The 25224-nt window shown below is 40.8% G+C and overlaps 1 non-coding gene and 1 pseudogene across 1 annotated transcript; both read left to right on the top strand.

Moving 5' to 3' along the window:
- LOC133062792 (heterogeneous nuclear ribonucleoprotein A1-like) lies at positions 1–25224 on the top strand (annotated as a pseudogene).
- LOC133062977 (U6 spliceosomal RNA) lies at positions 11958–12064 on the top strand. The gene has a single exon (XR_009694296.1). It is a non-coding gene; the product is annotated as a U6 spliceosomal RNA (small nuclear RNA).

Raw genomic sequence — 25224 nt, 5'->3', positions numbered from 1 at the left:
ATGGGCAAGGTAGGTGAGTGGGTTGTGTCATTTCATAAGCATAGAAAAGGGCCTTGGGAGGCTCCCAAATTGTCTGGGGCATTGGGCAAGTTTTTGGCCCCACCAGAACTGAGGCAGCATCCAGGACTTCAGAAAAAGAAGGGCACTTTCAAACAAGCAAACTAACGAACAAAAAAATTCCTGTTGCCACATTAAGACTATTTCTGATAGAAATAAGACCAGGAAAAGATCAGTTCCTTCAGCTGCACCCCACTCTGCCTGCCTCAAAGGCAGCAACTCCTGCTTGCTTGTATTCCTGTCTACCACATACATGCCCTGACTGAGAGATCATCACAGAGGACAAGCTGGAGCCAGTTGTAAGCTCAGGGAGGAGAGGCCTGCCTAGAGGCCACTCTAGTCCTTTCCACTTAGGAAAATGCCACCAGTTGGCAATCGAGATGCATGACTATTCCATGGCTTTGGGGGCAAGGCTCAGGGGCCACTTCTCAGCCCTCAGCCTAGCAGTGCTCTACCAACTCCAGGAGCAGAAATGCTCCTTAGAGGTACACAGTGGAGCCCAGGAGCTGTGATGAGACAACCCAGGAGTTTAGAAGAAGAGGCTGAGTAGGTAAAATTCCCACAGAAGGGTAGCTGTGCCTAACTCAACCTCCCTGAATGAGGTCCACCCTGGGGATCCAAGTGTGAACACCACACAGTCCCATCTTTCTAACAAGCAAGGAACTCTGAATACTGTATAGTTTCCTGAAAGTTCTTTATCAAAAACCTCAATTTATGTATTCTTTGTCTTAAGACCTTTCCTTTCCTTAAAATGAAAATGCTCCCAAGAGGTCATAGACTGGGCTTTCACAATTCCACAGAGCACGTGGGTCTTCCTTTCAGTGGATTTTCTGGGAGCTACTCTCTACCTATATACCTTCATTGAGATCATAAGGGGATTTCTTGCCCAAACTAAAAAATGCTCAAGAAGTTGTCTCTGAAGAAGCTCCACAAACAAGGCAGGCACACAGAGAATTCCAACCTCAGTGCTCAGGGGACCCAGGGCTCCTGGCACACTGCTGAGGTCTAACCTGAGGAGGCAGGACTGCTCTACTGGAATGCCATCTCTGTCAGCCTGTCACAGAGGAGCAGGAGCCAGGAGCTGGGGGCAGGGATCACCTTGGTGACTAATAACCTAATCGTGGAAAATTACAACTTCCTGAGTTGGGTCTATCAGAGGTGGCCACAAAACTCTTTATGATGTGGCCAAAAATTCTTCCTGCCACCACAGCCCTTGAAAATAGGTCAAAGACACCTTCTATGGAACTCTCAAAGCAGGCCTTAGCTCTCTACCATCAAACTATGTCAATACGTTGCAAACATCAGAGCTTTTGTGAGAATACTCTCATCATCTTTGGGTCTGAGCCTGGCCCTGGTTCTAAGCTGGTCGTCGGTCTTTCTCCCCTTGGTCCGCCTCAGGGGATTAATTGGTTATGGAGGCCAAAGAGAAGGTTTCCTGCTCTTTGCCCCCCAAAAGTCTGTCTACAGCCTCTCTGGGGCAAGAGTGTCTCCTTTTATGTACCAACCAAGACCTAGAGGCCTGGTTTCACCTCTCATCTCCCAGGCTACACCTATCCCAAGAGCAGCGCAAGGGGTAGATTAGCCACTGGCAGAGACTTTAATCATCTTCCCTTTGGCTTCTGAGATGTCCCAGGCTTGTGGCAGGGGCTCATGCCTGGCTGATGCCTGGGTCAGACATGCAGAGCTCCCTCCCTGAATGTTGGGCATCCCGTTGGCAGTATGGTGCAAGGGTCAGCATATAACCTGGCTCTGATGCCACCCACACTAACTGTGTAATCCTGGGCCATCTCCCTTACCACAGTGAGGCCTATCTTCCCTGAGAATGAGGGCACCATTCTCTGCTACAGGGGCTGCTGTGGAAGCCCTAGGGTACACAACAACAGATGAAAGTGGCTTGGCAGGCCCTTGTGGAGGTGAGCACAGAGCCCCTGTCTCCTATTTCCTGTGTTCAGGCCTTGGCAGATATAGAAACCATTCAGCTCTGAGGATGCCAAACAGTGGGGAATTTAGCTCTAAGAAGACAGGACTCTCTGAAAGTTCTGTGCCTATTTCTCTGCATTTGTGTCTGTTGCTACTAGCAGGAGTCCCACCCTCCAGGGCTGAAGCAGCGATGAAATCTCTAGGGTCTGAGTTTCCTCTCTTCTCAGAAGCTCAAGAAAGGGCTGACCTGGAGAAAATGTCCCACCTAAATGCCTGCCACCCAAAATTTCACTTCTCTTAGCTGGAAAGCCTTATCTCACCACCGGCCCACACCTCAGCTTGGACGGGGGTGGATGGTCCTGTCCTGACAGGACCCTCAGAGCCTCCAGGCAGCCCTCACCAGGGATAAGAGGCCTAGAGTTGGCCTGGCCTAGAGCCAGCTGAGTCACAAGAGTCTGCCTTGAGTTCAAGGACAAAAACAATGACTCAGGCAGGATGGAATCCAGGGAAAACCAGCCCTGGCTTTCCACCCAAGAGTGTTGACCAGCTGGGCATGAGCTCATGCAGTTAGACAATGACAATGACAGTGGGAAACTGCCAGCCCCTTGTATATGAGAAAGACTTGGGGGCTGAGCCTTGAGCCTGAAACCACCCCGAAACATTCTTTGAAAACCCCATATCATATCAACTCATCTAAAATTAGCTTTCAGCATCTAAATCACTTCCTGTTACAGAAACCACAGGTCTGATGCTTCAGTCATCACCCTGACAGCCTCTCTAGGGGGTGGGGCAGGTGAAATAGGGGAGCTGCACATAGAAAACTATGATAATCCAAAAGAGATACAGCAGTCAGGAGCCCCTCTCTCCCTAATGCAGAAATGACCACTAAGCAGGACGCATGAGGCTACTGCTGCAGCAACCAGGACCATCATGAGCAGACATGTGCACCCAAGCACACATGTACATACCCCCTTGTGCCTTGTATACACAGGCCAGGGCCTTCACTATTGCTACAGACAGACTACGCACAGCCCAAGCACATCTCCGCCATGCCCCTTCTGAGCATGGGACTCTCCAACAAAGGAAGGTGGGTGTATGGCCCGCTTTAAGCATCTGCAGCCTTGTTTCTTCTTGTCTTGGAGCCTTGGGTACTTTATGCCTAATAGGCTGCAAGCAAGACTGGCCTAGTGCTCAGGGCTTGGCCTTCACTCACTGCTTCAGCTAAGTCTTCGTATACTAGGACCACCAGGAAGCATTCTTAGTAAGACCGAGGATTATACTAGAAATTTATAGCAATATATTTTAACAGTCAAACATTAGAAAAAATTCCACGGAAGTCAGGAATAAGACAATAATACCCAATACCCATGCTATTACGCAATGCTGAAGTCCTAGTCAGTACATTAAGATAAGAAGTATGAGGATTAAGAAAAAACCCAATAAACTTATTTTAAGATAAATGATGATGATTGTTATCACTGTTTGCTTTATATTAAATGGTTTATGTATCTCATTTAACTCACTTAATCCTAACAATCACCTTATGAAGTAGGTATTAGTATAGAAACCATTTTTACAGATGAGGAAACTAACAAAAATTCTGAGGTACTTGTCTGGTAAATGGCACAGCCAGAATTTAAACCTAGGAGGCAGTGTGACTTCAGATTCTGTACTCTTAATCACTATTACTATATAACCTCTTGATGATGTGAGAACTTACACAGAAAACCCAGGAGCTGAACAATGTGGCCAGATATAAGTTCAATAAACAAAAAATTAGCAGCTTTCCCAAATATCACAAAAGTCAGTTCTCTTCCAATTAATCTATAAATTCTATCCAAACTATCCTAATCTATTAAAATCTAAACCCCCAGAGAACATCTCCTCAATCCTGATATATTGATTCTAAAACTCATAATGGAGAATATTGAAGATCATTCTGAAGAACTATGGTGGAAAATTTGCCATGTATAATTTCAAAGTATGTTATAAAGCAAGAGGCATTAAGACCGTGTGGTACTGGTACATAAATAAATAAATAAACCAGTAACTCAAAATGAAGAGTCCAGAAACAGACCCAGATATTTAAGGGATTTATGAGGGCAAGACAAAGTTTAGATTCTGAGATGAGTGATAATACTGACTTGGACTCTCTTTAAGGTCAGTTTTATTTTGGGTTACTCCTAAAGTAGTTACTAATTAGGAACACAAAGGACATTAGTGAGATGAGGATGCAAGTGGGGTGGATGCATCCTCATTTCTTGCTTTCTCATAAATGAATCCCTCAAGTTCATGATCTTGACAACCTACAGAGACTGACATGTCTGCCAGATCAGAAGAGCCCAGAAGAGCACTCACTGCCTTTTGCAATCCCTCTTATGTACCAAAAACAGCTCACACTACTAAATGAAGCAATAATTCTGCTCTTCAATAAGTCATACCACAGAGTCCTAATATGTATATTCTAGGTCTTGAAAATTCTTTTTGCTAGTTTTATGGGCAACCTATCCTTACCTACCTATAGAGTCTTGGCATTTTCTGTTCATGCATACTCTTTCAGTAAGCAAGCCTAAATCTACCACAAGTGGTCTTCCATGTAATTGTGAAACATATGGGGCTTCCCAGGTGGCACGAGTGGTAAAGAATTTACCTGCCAATGCAGGAGCTGCAGGATACATGGGTTCAATCCCTGGTCGGGAAGATACCCTGGAGTAGGAAATGGCAACCCACTCCAGCATTCTTGCCTGGAAAATTCTATGGACTGTGGAGCCTTGTGGGCTACAGTCAGTGGGGCTGCAGAGAGTTGGACACAACTAAACATGTGAAACACATTAATCTTTAAATGAACAGGATTGAGATGATTGTGATTCAATGTTAGAAATACTTCTAGTTTTAAGTAAAACTTAACTCAAACTGGCTTAAATAATAAAGAAAAAGTAGTGGCTCAGAGGTACACTGGATTTTGGAACAGGATTGACCCAGCAGATCAATAATGTCATCAAGAACCTGATTTCTCTTCTCTGTCTTCTACTTTATTGGTTCATCATAAGATTAGCTTCCCCTGTGGGAGTAAGGTGATTGTCAGTAGCAGCTGAGCCAACACTGAAAAGAAAACTTCTTTGTCAGAAGCTCACAGCAAACATTATATTGTGTATCTTGACCCCTAAAGGATCATTTACCACTTGAAACATTCATACCCTGTAGCCAGGGTGGATGGGATGCATTGATTGGCTTAAGCTACTTTAAGGGGTAAAAGCAAAAGAAAGCAATGTTGCTCATTCGTGTCCGACTCTTTGCGACCCCATGGACTGTAGCCTACAAGGTTCCTCCATCCATGGAATTCTCCAGGCAAGAATACAGGAGCGGATTGCTGTTTCCTTCTCCATTAAGGGGTGAGGGTGAGAGCAATCCCACATATACTACATATCGGGGAAATACGGAATGCTGTTAGCAAGGGAGGAGGGAAGACGGGGTACTGTGAAAGACAATCAACAAAGCTTCTACAAAATTATCACTTAATTGAAAAGATAAAGCTATTGATAGATTCCTCCTCATACCACTAAAAAAATTAATTCAGAGATATTAAAGTCCTAAAATATAAATAATAAACATAGGAGAAAATATAGAAAAATATGTTTATGACCTTGAGGGAAGAAGAATTCTTTTTAAGTAAGATCACACAAAATATCAAGTCACTTTAAAAATTGATCATTTTACTCCATCAAAATCACACATTTTGGTATAGTAAAAGATACTGTAAAATGAAAGACAAGTGAAATAATGGGAGGAAGGATTTATAACATGTGTAATAGACAAATAATTAATTAATACCCAGAATATAAAGAGTATAAAAAAGTTAAGTAAAATCTTAACAACAGAAAAAGAGTATGAACCAACTAAAAAAACTAACAGAAAAAACAAAAATGTCCAATAAATATATAAAAGATGTTTAGCATCACTAAGGAACTTGAGAAATAGTCAAATTCTGCATGTGACATTTGATAATACGAGGCCTATGATTTTAACAGATTCTTGGCAGGTACGTGATGTTGGTGGCTTTTAGTGGATCTAACTTTTTTCTACGAACAAGTTGACAGGTGTTACTAAATATGTGTGTGTGTACACACACACACACACACACACACACACACACATATACACCCATAAGTCTGTAATTTCTTATGCTTGCTTGTGAGTTTAATGAAGCATATGCAAGAATATTCATTGCATCCCATGTGTCATACTGAAATTTTAGAGACACATAAAATTTTCATCACCCAGAGGTGAATAAATAAACTGAGGTATGTTTATGCTAGATAATACTGTGCAGCAGTTCCAAAATGCACTTGCTCTCTTTGAACCAACACAGAAAGATCTCTAACATATCACTGGCTGATAACTGCAGAGTGATGACATATAGTACATCATTTATGAAAAAGAGAGAGGAGGAAAGAAATGCAGAAACCACAAAAGAATCCTATCTTTTTTTTTTTTAAACAGATATAAAGAGTCACTAAGTAAATATATATATAAAAAAAAAAGATCTGGAAGAATATACAGCTAGCTGAGAACTGTGGTTACTTGTAGGAACTGGGAGAGGGGATTAGGATCAGATGAGGCAATCAAAGAGCACTTTAGCTTTACAATTTTATAATCATCGGGATTAACTTGCTTGCTCTTTTTACAGGAAGATAATATTCTCGCTTGTAAGATGTTACAAGAAGAGAATGTATTCATGCATCACTTGTGTAATTAAAAGACAAAACTATTCTTTATAAAATCATTAGGAGTTGGGCAAGCAAAGGTTAAAGTCTGGAGTCTTATTCTTCTGCAGGAGCCCTGCGGTCCACGACTAAGTAGACTCCAGATGTCTCTGCTTACCTGCCATGTATCTTCCCAGGCCTCACTGCCACGTTCATGGACCTCCCTGGCCCCTGAAGGGGGGCATGGGCCAGCTCTCTCCTGCAGCACAACTGCATGTCCCTAAATAGGGAATGGGACGGGGGAGGCATAAAGTCCTGGATAGCCAGGGGGCCAGAAGATAAAGGTTCCTCTTATGAAAGAAGTTCAAAAACAGAAAGGAGGGAAGGCCATGGAAGGTCCAGCCCTGGCAGGCAAATACTAGCATTCAGATCATGTGTGCCACTCCCCGTGTCCGCACCTTGCATCCCAGCAGCAACTCATCCCAGAGATTTTTGCTCAGATTTTGAGAGACTGTTTCCCCCAACTCACCTTGAGTCCAGGGCAGTGGCTAAAACAAGGGCAACAGAAGGAACAGAAAAAAATGGTCTAGGACAGCATTAGGGTAAGAAAAAGGCATGAGTAGAAAGTCAAAATTCCCAGAAGGATCTGGGAAAGGACCAAGGGCAAGGGCAGGGTTATGCATCAGGAGGAGGTTCTACTCACATCCACGGACAGTAGTGGCAGATGAAACCACTACCTACATCTTTCTCCAACGTGGAGAAAAATGTCTTTTACCCACAGGGGTAGTAATCCTAATTCCCACTTTGGTTAACCAAGTAAGAGAGGAAAGAGCCTTCCTACCAGGTCAGGGCAAAGAAAGTCATTGTTTCCACTGGAGAGGTACAAATGGAGCTCAAGGCAGATGGCAGAACCCTCCCAAGGCATGGTCCAAAGGCCTGGGCCAAGATAACTAGAGGAGCTGATGCCACGTGTGCAGGAAATGGAATCCTGGGGGTGGTGCGGTAAAGAAAAAAAACCCTCTGGTTTTAGCAGATCCACTCCTAAGGTTACTCAAAAAGTTCAGACCAAAGTGTCACCCTCACTCTACAAAGCATCCACCCACTCCCCAGTGACTTCAGAGAAGAATTGTGGGAACTAAAGTGCTCCATCCCAGGAAAAAGGGCTTCCTTTGAGGTTAAGGTATGAAATGACAAAGACTACAGCATCCAAGAAGGCCTTCCCAAGGCTGAGACTCCTGGTCTCTATCTCCAGAGCCCTAAGTAGAGTCTAAGGAGGTGAGTACTTTATCAGGCTCTTAAAAGGAATGAATATGAAAAGCTTCTATTGCATCCTTTTAAAGTCAAGTGACCTGACATTAAAGAAGAGAGGTTCAAAAAGTGGGCTTATTTTTTCTTTATGACAGGCCCAAAGGGGCACAAAGTGAAAGGACTTCATTGCATAATAACATGAGGTATTAACTATATTGTGGTTAAGAAAAATTATGGAGCAATTTGGAAACTGCTTCTCTTCTTTCTAATAGGTTTAGAATATCTGGTCTGTAAGAATTAACAAGCGACTGTGTCTGTGTGTGTGTGTGTGTGTGTGTGTGTCTAATAGTTATCAGATGTCCTTGTAGACAACTAGGATAATAAAGAAGTAGGTACATCTGTTGCACATAGTGGCAATGAAGAACTTGAACCTGCCTTGGAGTACCTACACCTACCCGGACAGTCCTGTTGGTATTTTTCTATATTTTTCAAGACCAGCATTCCAGTAGAACTTTCTGTGATGATGAGAATTATCTATCTGCACTGTCTAGTACAGAAGCCACAGACCATATGGGGCTATCAAACACATGAAATATGGTTAAGTCAACTGTGAATCTGTATATTATTTAATTTTAATTGATTAGCTATATTTAATTAAATAGCCATATATGGATAGTAGCTATTGTACTGCACAGCACAGTTCTAGGTTGACTCTGTCCTGTTTGTTTGAGGCAGAGTCTGCCAAGGGGTATAAGATGCACCATGGAGGGTACAGGGAACACTGTGAAACGCATGGGAAACACAGCACTCATGATGGATAAAGCTCAGAGCAAGTGCTGTGAGAGCGCAGAACAGCTGTGGTACCTCAGATCTTCTCAAGCATCTGCTGCTCACAACAAAATAAAATGAAACAAAAAACAAAACCCTTGGCCAAGTGACATTTTCAGAAAAACCCTAGAAAAGGGGGTATATTAGTGAAATGGAGAGTTGTGGAACAGGTATAACAAACTCAGGTTAGTAGAAGAGTGTAATCCTAATGATGATGAAATCTTCATCTCCATTCCTGTTAGTGAGAAGCCCACTTGGGCAAGTGGCCAAGGAAGCACCACATTGGACACAGTGTTGGGACTGGACTTCCCTATCATCCATAGGCAGTAACTCAGGAGGCAGAGCGATGGGTTGAGAAATGCCTCAACTTTCTAAACATTAGACTGTATGGTCTCCTGGGCCTTTTATGTAAGGTAGCTCTTCAGATGATGAAAACCATCCCCAAGGCATGGAGTAACAATAACTTTCTTCTGTTTTTTTATTTCTTTTCCTAAGGCCAATTTTCATAAGCCATATGACAAGACAGTGATATCCATTTTGCATGCTCCCAGGTCAGAGTTCAGGATGCAGAACTTCCCTTTGGAGAACTCAAACATCTCTGGCATAGTACCAGAGTATCTGGCATACTACTCAGAGCCCAGACTCTAGTAGCTACTAGCAAGTAAGGAGTGTGGTACTGACCATGTTATTATTTCAGAAATGGTAGGAATCAGAAGTCATTCCAGGGAATATCCCAGGAGACTGATGCAGGTTGGAGAAAGAGAAGAAACAGAGAGGAGGCAGATGAGGTGAAAGGAGGAAAAACACAAGAGGAGACATCTTACATCCTGTTCACCTCACACCAGTGGAAAACTATGAGTGGAGCTTCCTCAAGCAGTTCTAACCACAGTTCTTTTTTCCTGGCTCAGAGGCCTCTCACACCTTCCAGCAGTCACAAAGTAAAGGATAAAATCCTACACTTAGTAACCAAGGCTCACAGGGCCAGGTCCTATCCACTCTATACCCATGTCTTGTATGTTCCAGATGAATTGATCCTTTTACTTCTCCCACGCACATCATGTTGATTAGGGCCTCTACATCATCTTTATATCAGCTACTCCCACAAGCGAGTTCACTCTAACCACATCCTTCCTTTTTCCTACCACTTTACAAGCCAGCTAATATTGTCCCCTTCTGGAAGACTTATCCAACTAATCAGTTCAAAAGGAGCTCTCCCTCCTTTTTAGCACATCTAGAGTTACTGAGAAATTTTCTTCCTTTGTTTTAAACTCTTCAAATGGGTAGTAATTTCTACCAGACAGAGCCGACTGCAGGAACAGGATTATCATCTCTGAATTTCCCACAGCATCCAGCACAGAGCCAAGTATACATCAATCACTTAGGGTGCTTCAGTTCATTTCAACAAACATTCTGAGTATTAACTCTGGGCCAGGAGCCATTCTAGATGTTTCTGCCAGAGTCAATATAGATAACAGAGAGGAGTAATACATTTATCCCATCTTCACATACAGCTAAACCAATCCTCAATTCCTCTGATTCTTCAAGGCTAGACAGTTTTCCTTTGACGAAAAAACTGTTCTCCATATCAGACCTGACTATTCCCTTTACCACAACTTCACTCTCCGTAACGCTCTTGTTCATGTCAGTAGTCTGAAAGCACTAAAGGAGGATAGACACAATCTACAGCAAAGTCATCTCAATTCCTAGTATTGGGCAAATCAGGTATCAATCCAGGTCTCCCTCTGTAATGAAAAGCAAACAAATAAAGCAAAATGTGAGACAAACAAAAGATTTAGCAGTTCAAAAAAAGTGACCTGACTTGAATAATTTTTCCAACAGATTCCAAAAGGACAGTATAGCAATAGAAACAATATAATCAGAAAAAAATATGGTAAGAAAAAAATGTGATTATGGAATTGCAGATTTTTTAATCCCAATGGAAGCAGTAAAGAGAAAAACTAGGTACTACAGGAAACAGAATCAGTGTATTAGTAAACAAACTTAAAAAGGAATTCAGAGACATTCAAGGGAAAACATATAAAGAAGAAAATTATGACATTTGGAAGAAAACTCCAGATAAGCTAAGTGAGTACAAAAAGAAATTTTAGAAGGAGAGAACTGATTAGATGAAGACCTAAAGAAATAGCTGAAGTAAATCTCCCTGAGATGTACAGGGTTACAGGTGCCAGGGACACAACAGAAAAGAGCTCACACAAGGTACCCACTCTCACTGAGTTCCACAAATAAATGATTAGAAATATTTCAGATACTAGCAAATGCTTTAAAGAAAAAAAATGAAGCGATATAATAGAGTAACTTGGTGACAGAATGGCTACTTTAGGTTTAGGGAGAATTCTCTGAGGTGACAAATGCACTCAGTCTTGAAGGAAAAGAGGGCAATAGTCATGATAAGACGCCTTCTATGTAGAGAAACTACTTTGTGCAAAAACCCTTAAGTAAAGGAACAGCATGGTTTAGGAAAAGAAATAAAGCCAGTATGGCTAGAGCATAGGAAGCAAAGGGGAGAGTGTGATGAGATGAGGTTGGAGAGATAGGCTGGGGTAGATTACATAACATAAGCATGGGAAGAAGTGTAAGTGTGAGAGAAGTCACAGGAGAGCTTTCTGCTGGAAAATTATTACTCTGGCTGCTGACTGGAGAATGGATTGTTATAAGGTAAAAGTAGAAGGAGACAGATGAGAAACCCATGTCAATAGTCTAGGGAAGGGAGGACAGTAAGTATGTACTTGAGTTTTCAGTGGATATAGAAAACAGATTAAAAATAAAGAGAGGGGCAAAAATACAAGAAACAAGAAGAAATTAGAAGTTATCATAGAAAAAAAAACTAAATTAAATCAGAGGGTTATCTTGCTTGATATTCCAAAACAAAGACATTTGTAAGTATTTCTGGGCTGAAAACAGCTTACAAAATTATAACGAAAATAACCAGGGATAAAGAAAGGTAATAAAAAAAAGAGTACAGTTACTACCATAATGGATACCTTAACATATGCTTTTCAATCTTTAACAGATCAAGCAGACAAAGATACAGAGAATTTGTCTATTATTAATAATTAATAAACCTGGCTTAATAGAGATATTAAACACATATCCTATAAATTCTGAATATACATTCTGGTCCAAAAATCATAAGAATGACAGTGACTGTTTAAAAGTCTCTGTCTAAATAACTGCATATCAGTGCTCTCTTCAGTAGCACACATACTAAAATTGGAATGATATAGAGAAGACTAGCATGGCCGCTGCATAAGGATGACTTGCAAATTTGTGAAGTGTTCTGTATTTTTGGGGGTGACCTAGAGGTGTGGGATGGGGGTGGGTGGGAGGTTCAAGAGAGAGGGGATATATGTATACATACAACTGATTTGGGCTTCCCTGGTGGCTCAGATGGTAAAGAATCCGCCTGCAATGCAGGAGACCTGGGTTCGATCTCTGGGTTGGGAAGATCCCCGGGAGAAGGGAATGGCAACCCACTCTAGTATTCTTGCCTGGAGAATTCCATGGAGAGAGGAGCCTGGTGGACTACAGTGCATGGGGTAGCAAAGAGTCAGACACAACTGAGCAACTAAACATAAAAACATAGCTGATTCACTTCATTGTACAGCAGGAAATAACACAACACTGTTAAAGCAATTATACAACAATGAAAAATAGGTATGTTAAAAAAAATAACTGTAAGTCAAAGGGGGAATTAAAATTGCTAGTAAATGAAAGGCAACATCAATTATCATGCTATATATTAAATATATATGAAATGGATTAGATAAAAAAAAAAAGTCCCCAAAACACAAAGAATTCTAGGATGTAGAAAACTGGGAAGAGTATTGCTCATGCCCTAACAACAACAGCAACAGCCGGATAAACCATAAAATGGTAACTTTTACTGGACCCATCAGAGAACTGGGGTCACAGAGCAATCAAAGAGCTAAAATCTAAGGAAACTCAGATGCCAACACTTAAGAGGTGGAACATGAGCACATGTTTACCTGTGGCAGAACACAAAAGAATGAAACACTGGCGCCACAGAAGGTAAGAAGAATTCACACAAAACTTTCCAATGAATTGCTAAAGGCAAAGTATGGGCTACATGAGGGTACAGGCCTCCTGGGAGTCACAGATACAAGGGAAATTCACATCTCTCGTGCTCACAGGAAAGACTATTTCTGTCCCCAGGGCTTTCTCAATGATCCTGACCCTCCTCTCCATGACATTCAAAACTTTTCCTTGTATCTTTGGTGGGTCTTGTGACGGAGATAACATAATGAACCTCTCACAATGGCAGAACACTTCTAAAGATTTGGGGCCAGATAATTTCCTGACCTCCCATACGGCAACAGAGTTTGCAAACTGTCTCTAATTGAGGCTGGACCAGGAAAACACGGAGAAGGCAATGGCAACCCACTCCAGTACTCTTGCCTGGAAAATACCATGGATGGGGGAACCTGGTAGACTGCAGACCATGGGGCAGCGAAGAGTCGGACACGACTGAGTGACTTCACTTTCATGCATTGGAGAAGGAAATGGCAACCCACTCCAGTGTTCTTGCCTGGAGAATCCCAGAGATGGCAGAGCCTGGTGGGCTGCGGTCTATGGGGTCGCACATAGTCGGACACGACTGAAGCGACAGCAGCAACAGCTGCAGCAGGATAACACAGGATCCCCACTGGTTTCCACCACTAGGCTAGCCAAGCCTAGTACCAGACAACAGAGGATTACTGCTGGGGAGGGGCAAGAGTGCATCAAGAAAATCCTGAGGTACAAGTACACTGGGAAGTCTCAAAGCTGCAGGTGAAGCAGGAATATCTAAAAAACAAAACAAAACTTCTGGAAACTTAGCCTCTTCCTAAGCAAAATGTTTTGAAGCTGAAGGTACACTGAAGGCAAAATATAGCAACCAAAAATGATCTCAAAATCAGATCAAATACTAAGTAAATTGACTCAGATCTCCACACTAATGACTTAGGAAAAAAAGAAACGTGCATACTTCCAGGAAAAGAAAATCATGTTTACATCATAGTATTACATACTACCCCAATTCCCAAGAAAGGCAGCACTTTAGTACATTCAGTACATTAGAACATTCAAACCACCAGACAAGAGCACTCATCTCCCATGCTAGCATAAGGTTTTGCTCAAAATCATCCAATCTAGGCTTCAGCATTACACAGAGAACTTTCAGATGTTCAAGCTGGGTTTAGAAAAGGCAGAGGAACCAGAGATCAAATTGCCAACATTCGCTGGATCATAGAGAAAGCAAGGGAATTCCAGAAAAACACCTACTTCTGCTTCATTGACTACACTAAATTCTTTGATTGTGTGGATCATAACAAACTGCGGAAAACTCTTGGAGAGATGGATACACCAGGCCATCTTACTCGTCTCCTGAAAAACCTGTATGTGGGTCAAAAAGCAACAGTTAGCGATGAACATTGGGGTGCATGTGTCTCTTTCAGATCTGGTTTCCTCGGTGTGTATGCCCAGGAGTGGGATTGCTGGGTCATATGGCAGTTCTATTCCCAGTTTTTTAAGGAATCTCCACACTGTTCTCCATAGTGGCGGTACTAGTTTGCATTCCCACCAACAGTGTAAGAGAGTTCCCTTTTCTCCACACCCTGAAGCAACCTAGATGCCCATCAGCAGACGAATGGATAAGAAAGCTGTGGTACATATACACTATGGAATATTACTCAGCCATTAAAAAGAATACATTTGAATCAGTTCTAATGAGATGGATGAAACTGGAGCCCATTATACAGAGTGAAGTAAGCCAGAAAGATAAAGACCAGTACAGTATACTAAGGCATATATATGGAATTTAAAAAGATGGTAACGATAACCCTATATGCAAAACAGAAAAAGAGACACAGATGTACAGAACATACTTTGGGACTCTGTGGGAGAAGGCGAGGGTGGGATGTTCTGAGAGAATAGCATTGAAAAAAGTATGCTATCAAGGGTGAAGCAGATCACCAGCCCAGGTTGGATGCATGAGACAGGTGCTCAGGGCTGGTGCACTGGGAAGACCCAGAGGGATCAGATGGGGAGGGAGGTGGGAGGGGGGATTGGGATGGGGAATACATGCAAATCCATGGCTGATTCATGTCAATGTATGGCAAAAACCACTACAATATTGTAAAGTAATTAGCCTCCAACTAATAAAAATAAATGAAAAAAAAAAAACTTTAACACCATAGGGGGAAAAAAAGAAATACAAATAAATAAATAAAATAAAATAATCTTAGTGGGGAAAAAAAAAAAAGCAATAGTTAGAACCCTTATGGAAAAACTCACTGGTTCAGGATTGAGAAAGGAGTACAACAAGGTTGTTTATTGTCACCTGTTTATTTAACCTACACTCAGAGCACATCATGTGAAATGTCAGGCTGTATGAGTTGCAACTAGAATCAAGATTGCTGGGAGAAATATCAACAATCTCAGATATGCAGATGATATCACTCTAATGGCAGAAATTGAAGAGGAACTAAAGAGCCTTTTGATGAGGGTAAAGGAGGAGAGTGAAAAAGTCGGCTTAAAACTCAATATTAAAAAAAACTAAAATCAGGTCATTTGGTCCCATCATTTTATGCCTAATAGAAGGGGAAAGAGTGGAGGCAGAGGACAGATTTCCTCTTCCAGCTCTAAAATCACTGTGTATGGTGACTGCAGTCATGAAATTAGAAGACGATTTCTTCTTGGCTGGAAAGCTATGACAAAACTAGACAATGTGTTAAAAAGCAAAGATATCACTTTGCTGACAAAGGTCGGTTTAGTCAAGGCTATGGTCTTTCCAGTAGTCATGTATGTGTGAGAGCTGGACAATAAAGAAGGCAGAGTGCCAAAGAATTGATGCTTTTGAACTGTGGTGCTGGAGAAGACTCTTGAGAGTCCCTTGGAAGGCAAGGAGATCAAACCAATCAATCCTAAAGGAAATCAACCCTGAATACTCTTTGAAGGACTGATGCTGAAGCTGAAGGTCCAATACTTTGGACACCTGATGCAAAGAACTGACTCACTGGAAAAGACCCTGATTCTGGGAAAGACTGAAGGCAGAAGGAGAAAAAGGCAACAGAGGATGAGATGGTTGGATGGCATCACTGATTCAATGGACATAACTGCAGGAGATGATGAGGGACAGACAGGGAAGCCTGAGGTGCTGCAGTCCATGGGGATGCAAAGAGTTGGACATGACTTGGTGACTCAACAACAAATTACACACTATATTACATAAAGTTCAGTTCAATTCAGTCGCTCAGTCATGTCTGACTCTTTGCGACCCCATGAATCACAGCACGCCAGGTCTCCCCATCAATCACCAACTCCCGGAGTTTACTCAAACTAATGTCCATCAAGTCAGTGATGCCATCCAGCCATCTCATCCTCTGTCGTCCCCTTCTCCTCCTGCCCCCAATCCCTCCCAGCATCAGGGTCTTTTCCAATGAGTCAACTCTTCGCATGAGGTGACCAAAGTATTGGAGTTTCAGCTTCAGCATCAGTCCTTCCAATGAACACCCAGGACTGATCTCCTTTAGGATGGACTGGTTGGATCTCCTTGCAGTCCAAGGGACTCTCAAGAGCCTTCTCCAACACCATAGTTCAAAAGCATCATTTTTTCGGCGCTCAGCTTTCCTCACAGTCCAACTCTCACATCCATACATGACCACCAGAAAAACCATAGCCTTGACTACACGGACCTTTGTTGACAAAGTAGTGTCTCTGCTTTTTAATATGCTGTATAGGTTGATTATGACTTTACTTCCAAGGAGTAAGTATCTTTTAATTTCATGGCTGCAATCACCATCTGCAGTGATTTTGGAGCCCAAAAAAATAAAGTCTGACACTGTTTCCACTGTTTCCCCATCTATTTCCCATGAAGTGATGGGACCAGATGCCATCATCTTAGTTTTCTAAATGTTGAGCTTTAAGCCAGCTTACAAGTATGCAATAAAAATTATGAGACACACACACACACACACACACACACACACACACACAAACAACAAGAAAATAAAGCACTGTTAACAGACAAAGCAATTATCTGAAACAGAATCACGAAAAACCAGATATTAGAATGAACTGACAGGGAATTTAAATGTAAGGTAAATCAGTTAAAGTCTTGAGTAAAAAAAAAAAATGGATGGCATATATGAACAGATAGGGAATTCCAGAAGAAATATAAAAATCATAAGAAAGAATTAAATGGAAATTCTAGAAATAAAAAAATACAATAAGAGAGTTGAAGAATGCCTTTGACAGATACATTATAGACTCAATACAGCCAAGAAAGAATCAAGGAACCTGGAGACAGAGTAATGGAAATTACTCAAATGTAAACATAAAGAGAAAAAGGACGTAAAAAAACAGAACAGAGTATTCAGGAGCTGTGAAAAAATATCAAGTGGTCTAATATATATGTAATTAGAATCTCAGAAGGATGAAATATAATTAAAGGGAAAAAGAGAAACATTTAAAGATAAGTTAGGCAAGAGCTTTCAGAAAACAATGAAAAGTATAAACTAGAGAAACAATAAACTCAGAAATCACAAACAGGATAAATACTACCCCAAAAAAAATCACATTTAGACTCATCATTCAAACTGCTAAAAAACAGACAAAAAGAGAAAAATCTTGAAGGCAGTGAGACAAAAAAAAATTACACACAGAGAAACAAAGATTAAAACTTATAGCAGACATATTCATAAACTACTTAATCCAGAAAACAACAAAGTGAGGTCTTCAATGTTGAAAGAAAAAAAAGCTGTCAACCAGGATTCAACACCCGATGAAACAACCTTTTAAACTGAAGGAGAAAAAAAAAAAACAAACTTCTGGAAAACAGACTTTTATTTTTTTAGAGCAGTTTTAGGTTCACAGCAAAACTGACCAGACAGTATAGAGTTCCTAGACATTCTCTGCCCTTACACATGCACAACCTCCCTCACTACTAACACCTTGTATCACAGTGGTGCAGTTTTTTTTTTACATTGCAATTTTTTACACATGCAAAAATTGATGAACCTAAACTGATACATCATTATCACCTGAAGTCCACAATTTACATTATGGTTGACTCTTGGTGTTGTGGGCTTCCCTGGTGCCTCAGTGGTAAACAATTTGCCTGTGAATGCAGGGGACATGGGTTCTATCCCTGGGTCAGGAAGATCCTCTGGAAAAAGAAATGGCAACCCACTCCAGTATTCTTGCCTTGGAAATCCCATGGACAGAGGAGCCTGGTAGGCTACAGTACATGTGGTCACAAAGAGTCGGAAAAGACTAAACAACAACTTGGTGTTGTACATTCCATGGGTTTGGACAAATATAATATAATGACGTGCATTTGCCATTACAGTATCATATTAAATGGATCATTACCCTAGAAACCCTCTGTGCTCTGCCTATTCATCCCTCCTTCCCCCAGTCCCTAGCAACTACTGATCTTCTGTCTTCATAAGTTTTGATTTTCCCTGAATTCTATGTAGTTGCAGTCAGACATCACATATCAAATTGGCTTCTTTCAATTAGCAATAAACATTTAAGATGCCATCATGTCTTTTCATGACTTGACAGCTCTTTTCTTTCTGGTCCTAAGTAAATAGTCCATTCTTTGGATGCACCACAATTTATCAATTCATCTACTAAAGAACATCTTGTTTCCTTCCAAATTTTGGCAATTATGAATTAAGTTGTTATAAATGTTTATGTGCACGTTTTTGTGTGAATGTAAGGTTTAACTTATTTGGGTAAATATCAAGGAGTTGTGATTGCTGGGTGATAAGTAAGACTTTTTATTTTTTAAGAAACTCCCAAACTGTCTCCCATTGTGGCTGTAAAGTCATTACTGATGTAGTTAAGATTAATAACTACTATATTTGTTACTGCTTTCCATTTATTTGTTGTCCTTGTTCTTTTTTCCTGATTTTTTCCCATCTTTTCCACCTTCTGCAGTTTTACTTGAGCATTGTATATAATTCCATTTTCTCTTCTCTTTCAGAATATCAATTAAATTATTTTTACAGCTTTATTGAGGTACAATTGATTGTTGTTATTGTTCAGTTGCTAAACTGTGTCTGACTTTTTGTGACCCCATGAATTGCAGCATACCAGGCTTCCCTGTCCTTCACTATCTCCCTGAGTTTGCTCAAACTCATGCCCATTGAGTAATGGTTGATGCCATCCAACCATCTCATCCTCTGTCGTCCCCTTCTCCTCCTGCCCTCAATCTTGCCCAGCACAGGGTCTTTTCCAATGAATCAGCTCTTCCCATTAGGTAGCCAAAGTACTGGAGCTTTTGCATCAGTCCTTCCAGTGAATATCCAGGGTTGATTTCCTTAAGGACTGACTGGTTTGATCTTGCTGTCCAAGGGACTCTCAAGAGTCTTCTCCAGCACCACAGTTTGAAGGCATCACTTCTTCGGTGCCATGCCTTCTTTATGATCCAACTCTCACATCCATACATGACTACTAGAAAAGCCAGATCTTTGACTTTGCCAACCTTTGTGAGCAAAGTGATGTCTCTGCTTTTTGATACACTGTCTAGGTTTGTCATAACTTTTCTTTCCTTTGGTTGAGCATTTGGATTTTCTCTTTTTTTTATTTTTTAATTGGAGGAAAATTGCCTTACAATGTTGTGTTAGTTTCTGTCATACAACAACATGAATCAGTCATAATTATACATGTATCCCCTCCCTCGGGAGCCTCCCTCCCTTCCCTCCAACTCACCCCTCTAGGTCATCCCAGAGTGCTAGGCTGGGCTCCCTGTTTTATATAGCAACTTTCTACTAGCTCTCTATTTTACGCATGGTAGTGTATGTAGTTGATGATACTTTCTCAATTCATACCACCCTCTCCTTCCCATGCTGTGTCCACAAGTCCGTTCTCTACATCTGTGTCTCCATTCCTTGCAAATAGATACATAAATATAATTTTTCTGGAGTCCATATATACGGAATATACATGGTATTTGTTTTTCTCTGACTTACTCGACTCTGTATAACAGGCTCTAGGTTCATCCACCTCACTACCACTGACTCAAACATTTCTTTTTATGGCTGAGTAATACTCCATTGTATATATTATTTATCCATTCATCTGTCAGTGGACATATAGGTTGCTTCCATGTTCCAGCTATTGTAAGTAGTGCTGCAATGAACACTGGGGTACAAGTGTCTTTTAGAATTGTGGTTTTCTCGGGGTATGGGGCCCAGTGATGGGACTGCTGGGTCACATGGCAGATTTATTCCTAGGTTTTTAAGGAACCTCCATACTGTTCTCCATATTATCAGTTTACATTCCCTCCAACAGTGCAGGAAGGTCTCTTTTTCTCCACATTCTCTCCAGCATTTATTGTTTGTAGATTTTTTGATGATGGCCATTCTGACTGGTATGACGTGATACCTCATTGTGGTTTTGATCTGCATTTCTCTAATAATGAGTGATGTTGAGCATCTTCTCATGTGCTTATTGGCCATCTGCATGTGTTCTTTGGAGAAATGCCTATTTAGGTCTTCTGTCCAATTTTTAATTGGCTTGTTTATTTTTCTGATTTTGAGCTATATGAGCTGCTTATATATTTTAGAGATTAATCCTCTGTCAGTTTCATTTGCAATTATATTTACAATTAACCCAAGTCCACTTTCAAATAATACTTTACACTATTATTTTTTCCTCTGCCTTCTTTCAAGATTTTTTATCTTTGATTTTCTATACTTTGAATACAACAAGTATTCAAAACCTAAGTATAGGTTTTTCAGTATTTACCATGCTCATCATTCTCTGAGTTTCCTGGATCTATGGTTTGGTATCTGAAACTAACTTGAGGAAGTTCTTAGTCATTAGTGCTTCATATATTTCTTTTGTTCCTTTCTCTCTTCCTTCTTTTGGAACTCTGATAATGTGTTATTTAGACATTTTGTAGTTGTCCCACAGTTCCTGGACATAATACTATTTTTAAAGGCCTTTTTCCTCTTTGCTTCTCATTTTTGGAAGTTTCTATTAACACATCTGCAAGCTCACTGTTTCTTTCCTTGTCTGTGTCCAGTATCCTGATAAGCCTATCTAAGGCATTCTTGATTTTTCTTACAGTGTTTTTTAACTTCTAGCATTTTCTTTTGATTCTTTTCTTAGAGTCTCCACCTCTCTGCTTTTACTACCCATCTGGTTTATGTGTTTTCCATTTCTTCCTCTAGAACCCTTTACATATTAATCACAGTTGTTTAAAATTTACAGTCTGATAAGTCTAACATCTCTACCATATCTGGGCCTGGCTCTGATGTTTGCTCTGTCTCCTTAAACTTTTTTCCTCCCCCTCCTAGTATACTTTATAGTCTTCTGTTGGAAGGACAATTATTGGGTAAAAGGAACCATGGTGAGAAGGCCTTTAGGAATACAGTGGAGAGAGTGGAAGCATGTTATAATTCCATGATTAGGTCTCAGTCTTTTGGTGATCCTATGCCTGTGGACTGTCAGCTTCACCAGTGTTTCTTAGTTCCCCCACCCCCTTAGGTGGGAGAGGATGGATAGAGGGGACTGCAGTTGGTATTTCCTCTCCCCTACATGGAAGGTTAGAAAGAGCTAGAGTTGGGTATTTCCCTCACCTCAGGTTAGTTAGATTCTGGTAAAACCCCAGCCCTGGTAAAGCAGATTCTCTTGACAGCAGGCCTTGTTAAATACAGAATGTTCTAGTAAAATTCAAAACAATTCCTTTTTCTCTACTCCTATCCGAAGCATGAGGGGATTTTCTGTGGTCTTTCCTGTGAGAACCTGGCAGGGATGCCAGAGATAAAACTCACGAAAGTATGAGAGCTCTCTTATGACTAGGATCCCCCTGGAGTTTTTTCTCTCTCAATCTTGTCCATACTGAACCTCTCTGCTGCTGCTGCTGCTGCTGCTAGGATCTTATTAATCACAGTTAAGATTTTTCTATCCCAGTACTCAGGGAAATGGCAACCCACTCCAGTATTCTTGCCTGGAAAATCCCATGGACGGAAGAGCCTGGTAGGCTACAGTCCATGGGGTCGCAAAGAGTCGGACACGACTGAGCGACTTCACTTTCACTCATTCTCATGGAGATGGATTTCTGCTCTACCTGTCTGTTGTTACAATTTATGATACAGAGGTTTGCCCTGTGGCCTTACTTCTCTGATGGATCTAAGAGCAGTTGTTGATTTTTTCAGTGTGTTCATCTTTTATTGTTGTTGTTAGGATGAAATGGCAACTTATATGCTAGGCTAGAAGCAAGAAGTATGAAACATCTTTTCAGTTAAATAAAAGTTTATCATTTACTACCCATAGTCCTGCCCTACAAAAACTTGGATCTACACAAAGAAATAAAGGTGTCTGAGAAAGAATAAAAGAAGATAAACATAAAATATATTTTTTCAAATTTTTAATGTCCTAAAAGATAGTTGACTGGAGCAAAAGTAATAGCAAAGTAGTATGGAATTATAGCTAGGATAAAGTAAAATGTATGACAACTATAATACAAAATTGGGAGAAAGAAACTGGAGGTATTACTCTAAGGTGCTTAAAAACTATGAAATTGTATAGTATTACTCAAAGAATGTCTTTAGTTAATTAAAGGAGTATATTATGAACTCTAGGATCACAAAATTAGTTAAAAAGTGGTGCAAATAATAAGCCAATTATGGACATAAAATAGAATAATAAAAAACAGTTACTGAAAAACAGGCAGTAGAAGAGGAATAAAGGAACAAAGAACAGATGGAACAAACAGGAATCAACTAGAAAAATGGTAGATTTTAATCCACTTCTTTCATGATAATATTAAATATAATTGTTGAAATACACAAACAACAGAGTTGGTCAAATTGGATTAAAAAGCAAGCCAATTGTACAAAGCTATGTACAATAAATATACTTTAAAATTAAAGATAGGTTAGAAGTAAAACAATGACAAAAGAATGAAAGACAAGCCTCAGGCTGGGTAAAAACATGCACAAAATACATATGTGATACAGAACTGCTACCCAAAATATACAAAAAATTCTTAAAATTCAACAACAAGAAAACAACCCAATTAAAAAATGTGCAAAGTATATGAACAGATTCCTCATTAAAGAAGATATGCAGAAGGCATGTAGCATGAAAAGAAGCTCAACATTATGTCATTAGGGAATTGCAAAATAAAACAATGAGATACTAAATATTATCACCTATTAGAATGCTGTAAAACCAAACCACCACCACCGAATGTGAGAACATGGAACAACAGGAACTCTTACCTATTGCTAGCAGGAATGAAAACCAAAACAGGCACTTGGGAAGATATTTTTGCAGTTTCTTACAGAGCTAAACGTAAGTTTTGCCATAGGACCCAGAAAATGTGCTCTTCGATACTTACCCAAATGAGCTGAACACTTATGTCCACATAAAAACCTACATACAAATGTTTGTAGCAGCTTTATTTATAATTGCCAAAACCTGGAAGCAACCAAGATGTCCTTCAATAGGTGAATACACAAACTGTGATATATCATATAATAAAATATTATTTATAATAAAAAGAAATGAGCCATCAAGCCATGAAAGGACATGTAGGAATCTAAAATGCATATTGCTAAGTGAAAGAAGCTAATCTCAGAGGGGTATATAATGTATGACTCCAATTAAATGACTTTCTAGAAAAGGAGCCAAACCATGAGACAGTAAAAACATCAGTGATAGTCAAAAGTTCAGGCAAGAAGGAAGAATGAATGACTAGGTGTAGCATGAGGCATTATTAGATGAGGGCTGTTAAACTATTCAATATGATACAGTAATGGTAGATGCATGTCATATATTTGTAAAACCCCACAGAACTGTATAAGACAAAGAATGAACCCTACAGTAAACTAAGAACATGAGTTAATACAATGTATCAACATTTGCTTATGAACTGTAACAAATGTATCACACTAAGGCAAGATGTTAATGCTAGCAGAAACCATGTGTCTGATAAGACCTTCCCTTGTGGCTCAGATGGCAAAGAGTTTGCCTGAAATAAAGGAGACTCAGGTTTGATCCTCGGGTTGGGAAGATCCTCTGGAGAAGGAAATGGAAACTCACTCCAGGATTCTTGTCTGGAAATTCCCATGGACAGAGGAGCCTGGCAGGCCATAGTCCATTGGGTGTGTCTGATGGGGGAAGAAGTGGGAAGACTATTTTCTGCTCAATTTTTCTGTTAGCCAAAAATTTATCTAAAAAATAAACTATTGGGCTCCCTGGTGGTCCAGTGATTAAGGATCCACCCTGCAATGCAGGGGCACTGGTTCATCCCTGGTCTGAGAAGATCCCACATGCCTCAGAGCAACGAAGCCTGTGTGCCACAATTACTGAGCTCTTAAGCCTGAGAGCTGCAGCTGCTGAGCCCATATGCTGCAACTGCTGAAGCCTGTGTACCCTGGAGCCTGTGCTGTGCAACAAGAGAAGCCACCACAGTGAGAAGCCCTCATACTGCAACTAGAAAGTAGCCCCCACTTGCCACAACTAGAGAAAGCCTGTGAGCATTAACAAAGAGCCATCACAGCCAAATAAATAAATAACATTAAAAAGTAATCATGGCCTTTCCGCCCGTGGACACCACCGAGAAAGCATTATTGAAGTCTTCCCGCACCCCCCGCCATGCCATCATGTAAAAATCAGAGTCTCCCAAAGAGTCTGAACAGCTGTGGAAGCTCTTCATCAGAGGACTGAGCTTTGAAACAACTGTTGAGAGTCTGAGGAGCCATTCTGAGCAATGGGGAACGCTCACAGACTGTGTGGTAATGAGGGGAATGCTCACAGACTGTGTGTGTGGTAATGAGCGATCCAATCACCAAGTGCTCCAGAGGCTTCAGGTTTGTCGCATACGCCATGGTGGAGGAGGTGGATGTGGCCATGAATGCAAGGCCACACAAGGTGGATGGAAGAGTTGTGGAACAAAGAGGGCCGTGTCAAGAGAAGATTCTCAAAGACCAGGTGCCCACTTAACTGTGAAAAAGATTTTTCTTGGTGCACTAAAGAAGATGCCGAAGAACATAACCTGAGAGATTATTTTGAACAGTATGGGAAAACTGAAGTGACTGAAATCATGACTGACCGAGGCAGTGGCAAAAAGAGAGGCTTTGCTTTTGTAACCTTTGATGACCATGACTCTGTAGACAAGACTGTCATTCAGAAATACCACACTGTGAATGGCCACAACTGTTAAGTGAAAAAAGCCCTGTCTAAGCAAGAGATGGCTTGTGCTTCATCCAGCCAGAGAGGTCAAAGTGGTTCTGGAAACTTTGGTGGCAGTCATGGAGGTGGTTTCGCTGGGAATGACAAGTCTGGTCGTGGAGGAAACGTCAGTGGTCGAGGTGGCTTTGGTGGCAGCCATGGTGGTGGTGGACATGGTGGCAGTGGGGATGGTTATACTGGATTTGGTAATGATGGAAGCAATTTTAGAGGTGGCGGAAGCTACAGTGATTTTTAG

Source organism: Dama dama, chromosome 9 (genome assembly GCF_033118175.1).
Source record: "Dama dama isolate Ldn47 chromosome 9, ASM3311817v1, whole genome shotgun sequence".
Classification (NCBI taxonomy): Eukaryota; Metazoa; Chordata; class Mammalia; order Artiodactyla; family Cervidae; genus Dama; species Dama dama.
Note: the sequence above shows the minus strand (reverse complement) of the source record. Positions and strands in the feature narration are given on the sequence as shown.